Source organism: Arachis ipaensis, chromosome B09, assembly GCF_000816755.2.
Source record: "Arachis ipaensis cultivar K30076 chromosome B09, Araip1.1, whole genome shotgun sequence".
Classification (NCBI taxonomy): Eukaryota; Viridiplantae; Streptophyta; class Magnoliopsida; order Fabales; family Fabaceae; genus Arachis; species Arachis ipaensis.
The window spans coordinates 114,450,686-114,458,397 of NC_029793.2; positions in this window are offsets into that span (position 1 = coordinate 114,450,686).

The following is a 7,712-nucleotide window of genomic DNA, read 5'->3' on the forward strand; positions in this document are numbered from 1 at the left end:
TAAATATAAAATTAAAATCTCATTATAAGATTTAATTTAAAATTTTTTTAAAATCAGTTAATAAAATTAAGAGTTATCTAAAATTAGTGATTTAGTCAGAAGTTTGAAGATAAATTATTTTATATGGTCAGAAATACAATTTAATAAGCAGATTTATTTTCCAGATTAAAATATTAAATTTTTAAAAAATTCCTGATTATAAAAAAAATTAATTTATTTACTATCTCTAACTAAACAGATTAAAAAATAATTTCAAACTGTATTCTTAATTCTACAAATTGTTTTATTTTTTAATTAAATTACTAATTTTAAATAAGTCTTAATTTTAGAGAACGAAACCATATAAATGATGAGAATATATTGACATATTCGTTTCTCGTGGAACCAGCCAAAAATTGAAAATATCTGGATGTTTACTAACACGGGATATTAACCTTACCCGAGTAAAACTTCATACCTCTACCAGTCTACCCCGGTGAAGGTGGGATACTTTTGTTCTTTTTCTTAACCCGATGACGTGAAGTAAAATGACCACCTTTTAGCTAAACTAACCCGACTATAGTTTATAATTTCCTATTTTATATAAAAAATAAAATTTTAAACATGTTAAAATTTTTATAAAAATATAAAATAAAATGAAATTAAAACAAAAAATTTAAAAACTAAAACGTAATTTATAGATACTGTTGATTCCTATCCTAAATGTATGTATAGGAAAATAAATTCCATATCAAGGAGAACCATCTTTTTTTTCTTTTCTTTTTTATCTGCTAAGGAGCGATAAGCAGTCATTTATCATTGTAATTATCAAGTAGTGTTAGTAGAGTGGGCAGAAAGAATGATGAGTGTATGATTAGGCAAACAATAACCGCCAAATGCAGCTAATCCAGTTGTGTTGCGTGGTCCTTTTCCCCCATTTCTTCGTTGCCTACGTTCCCATCGCCACTTTACATATTCATATCCACCGAATATTCCTCCTCCTTGCAATAAGGGAGGACTAATATAAAATCTTTCGTGATAGCAACACCATAATACTTGCACGTCTTCTTCGCATTTAAATTATATCATTAATTTAAACAAAACATTACCAAACCTTTGGATGTTTCGTGATGGTAAATATCCATCTACATCCAATAACCTTTGCATTAGATGGACCTGTAACCACAGACCATGTTTTGGTTTTATTAGTGAGTGATATGGGTTATTAATAAGTTCCTCTATTGGGATATATATTATTAGTTAGTTTGTTACCTTTTTGTTTCTCGTAATATCTCTAAGCCGGACGAGTTAAAATATAATTTGTCATGAATATGACTTATATCTAAGAATTTATTGTAGACTAATAATTTGCTCGGGATTAGTTTCGGGGTGAAAGTGACTCTACCGAACCCTTAACCTCGGTATAAGAAAGAAAGGGAACCATCACTCTCATAGGAGTAAGGGTAAGGGAATCATCAATCCAAAAAAGCGAAATCCAGTTTTTTTTTGTCCTACTTTTATGAGAAATTAGATGGGAATTCCAATAGAAGTCCTTCCTTTTCTGTCTCTTTGTGCCACTAAATCAACTCAATTTAACTAGAATTTATTACTTATTATCTTTTTATTTTTGGTTGCCCACGGTATCCCCCAACCCGACAGGCCAAGAACTAATTCGTCGTGGATCGGAGCTCCATTTAAGGGTCTGTCGCTGGCCAATGGGTTGCTGCATACATAAGGTGGGATTCGAACCCCCGACACACTTGCTTAAGCGGACGAGTGATTTGAGCTGACCACCCGACCAACTCAAGTTGGTTATTACTTATTATCTTTAATATATCAATAACAAACTCTCTAATTAATATATCAATAGAATAACTAATTGACTAACCTATATCACTAATATGTTTTATGTAGTGCCTCTAATTCGATCATCTGTATCATTTCTTTATTACTATATTATTTAATAATTAATATATTAAAGATATAATAATTCATATACTCTATTTTATCAATTTAAACTAAAAAAGAAAGAAAATAAATTAATAAATTATAATTCAAATGGCATAATTTTTTTATACTCACCTAAAAGATTGCGGTTCTGATTCTCCCTATCTTTAATAAAAAAAAAAACTAAAAAACATAATTTTATAACACAATAAACAAATAGTTCAACTAAGTGTGCTAGTTTAACCAAAATTCTTGAATTTTACTGTTTAAATAGTCTTATTTAATTCGAACATGATTTGCATTGAATAAAAGAAGATACAAGTGATTTTGAAAAGAAAAAGGAAGAGTTTTAATAACACTTTTTTAATAATTAATAATATTTTGAAATATCATTGAAATCAAATTATGTTGGAGACTACAAGCATGATTGAATAGAAAACAGAAGTAATTGCATTAATTCATCGAGACACAGCAGAGCTCCTCACCCCCAATCATGGGGTTTAGAGACTCATGCTGTAGAGATACAATGTAAAACGTGAAAATGTCATGAGGTCCAGAATAAATCTCTAAAAGTTGTTTAAATACTAAACTAGTAACCTAGGTTTACAGAAAATGAGTAAACTATGATAGATAGTGCAGAAATCCACTTCCGGGGCCCACTTGGTGTGTGCTGGGACTGAGACTTAAGCTTTACACGTACCTAGGCTGTTTCTGGAGTTAAACGCCAGGTTGTAACCTGTTTTGGGCGTTTAACTCCAACTTGCAACCTGTTTCTGGCATTTAACGCCAGAATAGGGCAGAGAACTGGCGTTGAACGCCAGTTTGTGCCATCTAAAATCGGGCAAAGTATAAACTATTATATATTTCTGGAAAGCCCTGGATGTCTACTTTTCAACGCAATTGAGAGCGCGCCATTTGGACTCTTGTAGCTCCAAAAAATCTACTTTGAGTGCAGGAAGGTCAGAATCCAACAGCATCTGCAGTCCTTTTTCAGCCTCTGAATCAGATTTTTGCTCAGGTCCCTCAATTTCAGCCAGAAAATACCTGAAATAACAGAAAAACACACAAACTCATAGTAAAGTCCAGAAATGTAATTTTTATTTAAAAACTAATAAAAATATACTAAAAACTAACTAAATCATACTGAAAACTATGTAAAAACAATGCCAAAAAGCGTATAAATTATCCGCTCATCATAGTCCAAATTTGTACTATTACTTTCACATTAGGTTATTAGAACTGTATGTTATTTTCAAAAGTCCAAAGCACGTGCAGCATATGAATGAGTATATGTTTAATTTTCTCTTGTCTCTTATTTGACTTGCTTCTTGAACATTATTATTTTAACGTTTATACGAACGCAACAACAAAAGAAAGAAAAAAAAATATTATATCACTACAACAGAGACAGAGGACTGCGGCGGTCATTTAGCTTTAATTTGCATAACCACCACCAAATAGAAATGATTGTGACGATTTGATTAGCGGTGACATATTTGTTGATAACCATCACTAAAAGATAAATATAATTTGGCACGTGTCTATTCGTCTCCTTCTACCTATTGGTACTTCTCTCGAACACTCTAATTCGTATTTTCGTCTTTCTCTCGCAAATTTTCTTTCTCCCACAAACCCTTACAATCCAGTTCCTTTCATTGTGCCATCACCATCATCACTCATTGTGACATTGTCATCGTTGTTGTCACTCCATCTTAATTAAAAGTTGGCAGTTTTCCACCGCTTTTTCTTCTCACATGGTAGAACCAGTTGTACAAAATTTCTGTTCCTTCACTGTCCTTCACAATGTTCTATGAATATATTCTTACTAATATTTTTTTTCCTACTTTAGCTATAGGGAAAAAGTTGAATTGTTCACTAGACCGAGAATTTTCCAAATACATGAAGAGATTACAAGCATAAATGCGCTCCATGAGCCCCTCAAATCTTGTTGACACTAACCCTTACTCCATGAGCTTCGATTGGCGCTACTTCTGCTAGCCCTGACCCCGAAGCGGTGCTCCCTTACTTCCTTTCTTCTACCAAATTTGCTCTATTTGTGGTTCGAATTTGCTGCAGCTACACAAGTTTCTTGCCACAGTCACCTCTGTTGCTGCTAGCCCCGTCGCCACCACCACCATCTTAGGTTCTTCTCCTTCTTCTTTTTTTTTTCTTTATTCGGGTCTTGGTTTTCTTATTTACCTTTTTATTTGGATTCTTGGATTTGTCAATTGATTGAACACCGAAAGTTACATTTCAATTAACAACTTAAAGCAATCAAAGATGATTTGAGCAGTAATTTTTCTCTCCATATTTTATATTTTCAATAGATTATATATCCTGAATTTGCCACTTGATTTAAATGCTGATTTTGAAGAGTTAGATGAAGATGATAAAGTCCTTGTTTTTCTATATGAGATTTTGGGTGCTAAAGACTTTTTTCTTTTTAATATCTATTAAACATGCGGTATTTTTGTGCTTATTTTGATTCCGTAAGCATTAGAAGCACATTGAATTTTTTTTATTTTTCATTTGTTTTTTCCACTTCTTTTCTTTTCAAAATTTCTCAAAATGGTATTGATGACAGTGAAGATGAATATTTTGATGACGATGACGATGTTAATTAAATCATTTGATTGAATGTAAGGGATATAGTAATATACTCTTATTGTATATGATGAAAGAGTTTATTTAGAAATATATGATTACTCAGAAATATTTGATGGTGCTTGTTCGCTTTTGGACCTTGGTTTTGTGCTATTTGAAAAGTATTGAAAGCTATACTTGAAAGAGAAAAGAGTAGTTCTCCTGCTATTTGTAATGGCTCATTGTTTTCGAATTGCCGCTTTGGGTGAGTTTTTTCTTTTTCCCTTTTATTTTTAGTGTTTTTCCTTTTTCGGTAAAAAAATTTTTGCTCTATTGATTGAACTAGTGTATTATGTTGTGTATATGTGATCAAATGGAAGATTTGAGTTGTGTAGTGTGTTTTATGTTACTTAAAAATAATTTATCTTTCTTGGTGTAGCAAGAAATCCTTCTTCTTTCAGTCATTTCCTCCATGAAGTGGCTTATGCGTTACAATCTTTGTAAACCCTACATAATTAGTAATTAACTAACTAATAAATTAATTATTATTTAAAATAATTAGAAAATTAATTTTTTTTAGTTTGATGAAGTAGAAATAATTAAAATATGAGTTTTGACACTAATTTTTAAGGTTTTGGCCCAAAATTTGGCCAAAGAGATGGAACCGGTTGAACCGGACCTACACATGGCCAAGGCTCGACCCACTTCATCACTACTTAAGAGTTTCAGTTCTTTCCTTCTCCATCAAATGAAATTCACGCTGAAAACACCAAGGGAGAGAAAGAAGAACATTCAAAACCCTTACCAAAAATCTCAATTTCACATAACTTTCAATTCAGAGTTCCGATCGCCGCACCGTTTGTGGCCACGCAATCACAACGTCGACCCCTACAAAACCCACCAAACAATTTGGTAGGTAAATCTCAATTTCTCACCCAGCTACTCATCTCTCTCAATTTAAAAAATCTTGAACAATGGTGTTGATATTTTGTTGATTTTGGTGTTTAGGATCAAGCTAACTTAGTGGGCTTGCCAAGTCTTGTCCCAATTTCCATCGGTAAAGTGAAAAGTCTCTAACTCTTGTGAATCATTTATAACTATGAACCCTAAGTTAATTTTTGTGTAATATTATTTGGTATTAGACTAGATTACAAGTGTTGGAACCAAAACTGGTGGTGAGAAATCTTGATTGTGGACTTTGGAGGCTGGATTTTCTGTTTGGCGTGTGTTTGGAACCTTGGGCATTAGTGGAATGGAGGAGTTTGAGGTGCTTCGACATTAGGGAGAAATCGGCCAAGGTATAGTTTTGGTTTCTCGTAGATAATATATAATGTAACGTAAAAACTTTGGCTAGTTGACCGTAGGATAGGTTGAATGTTGTGAAATTGGTAATGTTGGTAGTTTTGGTGAAATATGAGTTTGTTATAAGCTTGTGATAATGATTGATGAGGATGAAGATTTATGAATTGTAATGTTGATGCATATATATATATACGAGTTATGTTGCTTGAAATGTGAATTGTTAGAATGAGATTGATATAATGGAGTATTGGTATATTGTAGGAGAGTTTGAATGGATATGAAGATGTTTTGGTCTTATATGATGTTGTATAAAGTGTGAAACTTTGGGTTGAATAAGGTTATTGGTAAAAATGGAGGTTTGGTAAATTTTATGAAAATTTGATTTTTGACCAAACTTTGGCGGGCCATAACTCTACTTCCGGACCCTTAAACGTATCTGAATATATTTTAAATGAAAATTGTGTCCGTGAAGTTCATGCCGTTCGAAGAATGGACTAAAAATGATTTTTAACAAAAAAGTTATTCCCGTAAAAAATTTGGTGTATAAAAGTGAATTCTGCAGGACTTAGCAGCTTTTTTAACATCTACAGAGGACATGCGTACGCGAACACACATGCGACGTGGATGTTCAGCTCTGTCCAGACATCTCGCGTGTGCGGGCAAGTGCCACGCGACGCGAGTCATCTCCTCTGTCCAAGGGGCTCGCGTACGCGAATATGGATCGCATACGCGAGTTGGGCAAATGACATCCCCACGTACGCGAAACATGGCATAGATACGCGGAACCCCTGTTTTTAAAGGAAAGTGAATTTTTGTGATTTCAACCTATTTTCTAATTTCTAAACATCTATAGTTACATTCTACAGTCTAAAAATGTAGTTCTTACTATAGTGGAAGGGGGTGAACATATGAAGGGTGGTAACTTGGTAGTGAAGAAAGATTGTGAAGTGGTGATTTATTATGAGAAGTGTTGGAACATTGATTATGTGATGAATAACGGCCGTAATGATAATGATTAATCGAATCTGAATGAATATGTGGCTTATTGCACTTCTTTTATCTGAGATACGAGTTTTCTTGGGTAGATGCAATGGCTAGCTGCCATTCGCTCCTGGTCGAGATTCAATACTCTGTTGACCCTATGTTGCAAGATGTGGCCCGGCACTTTAACTCCCCGAAAATTCCCCCAATAAGATGAATTTGATGATTGATTGTAAAAGCTATGCATAGACTCTTGGGGATGCACGCACGAAGGGACTGTCCAGGGTTAGCTACCGGACCGGGTTTGGCTATATAACCGACAAATGAGACTCATCAGCCATAGGACAAGCATACATCATATGCATTTGTCTGTTTTGTTTTTGTTTGCATTACTTGGGATTGCCTACTTGATAATCTATGCTTAACTGCTATATGTTTTGTTTGCTATAACTGAAATCTATCTGTGTTTTCTTTGTCTGTATTATATGTCTATGCAACTGAGAGATCCCTTGTGGCAGAGGAGGGACGGGATTTGTTCCACCGGGGTATAGGGGGTTGGAGGAGAGTGAAAATTGAGGGGTTAAGTTATAATTGGATTAGAATCTACGTACCTTAGATAGTTCACCTTGTTTCTGGTTTAACTTATAATGCTAAGTTTTAAATCTGAGTGTCGGAGTTCTAGGATCGCCTCTAGCTTTCCCGGAACCTTATATATATTATGTATGTTGGCACCATTACCATGCTGAAAACTCCTAATTCTCATTCCATACGTATATTTAGGGTTTTCAGATGCAGGTCAAGAGGCACCTCGCTAGACGTCAGGAGTTCTGTTTGCAAGCAAAGTTGGGATGCTGAACTTTAGATATTTTTCTACGTGTGTGTGTGTGTGTGTGTGTGTGTGTGTGTGTGTGTGTGTGTGT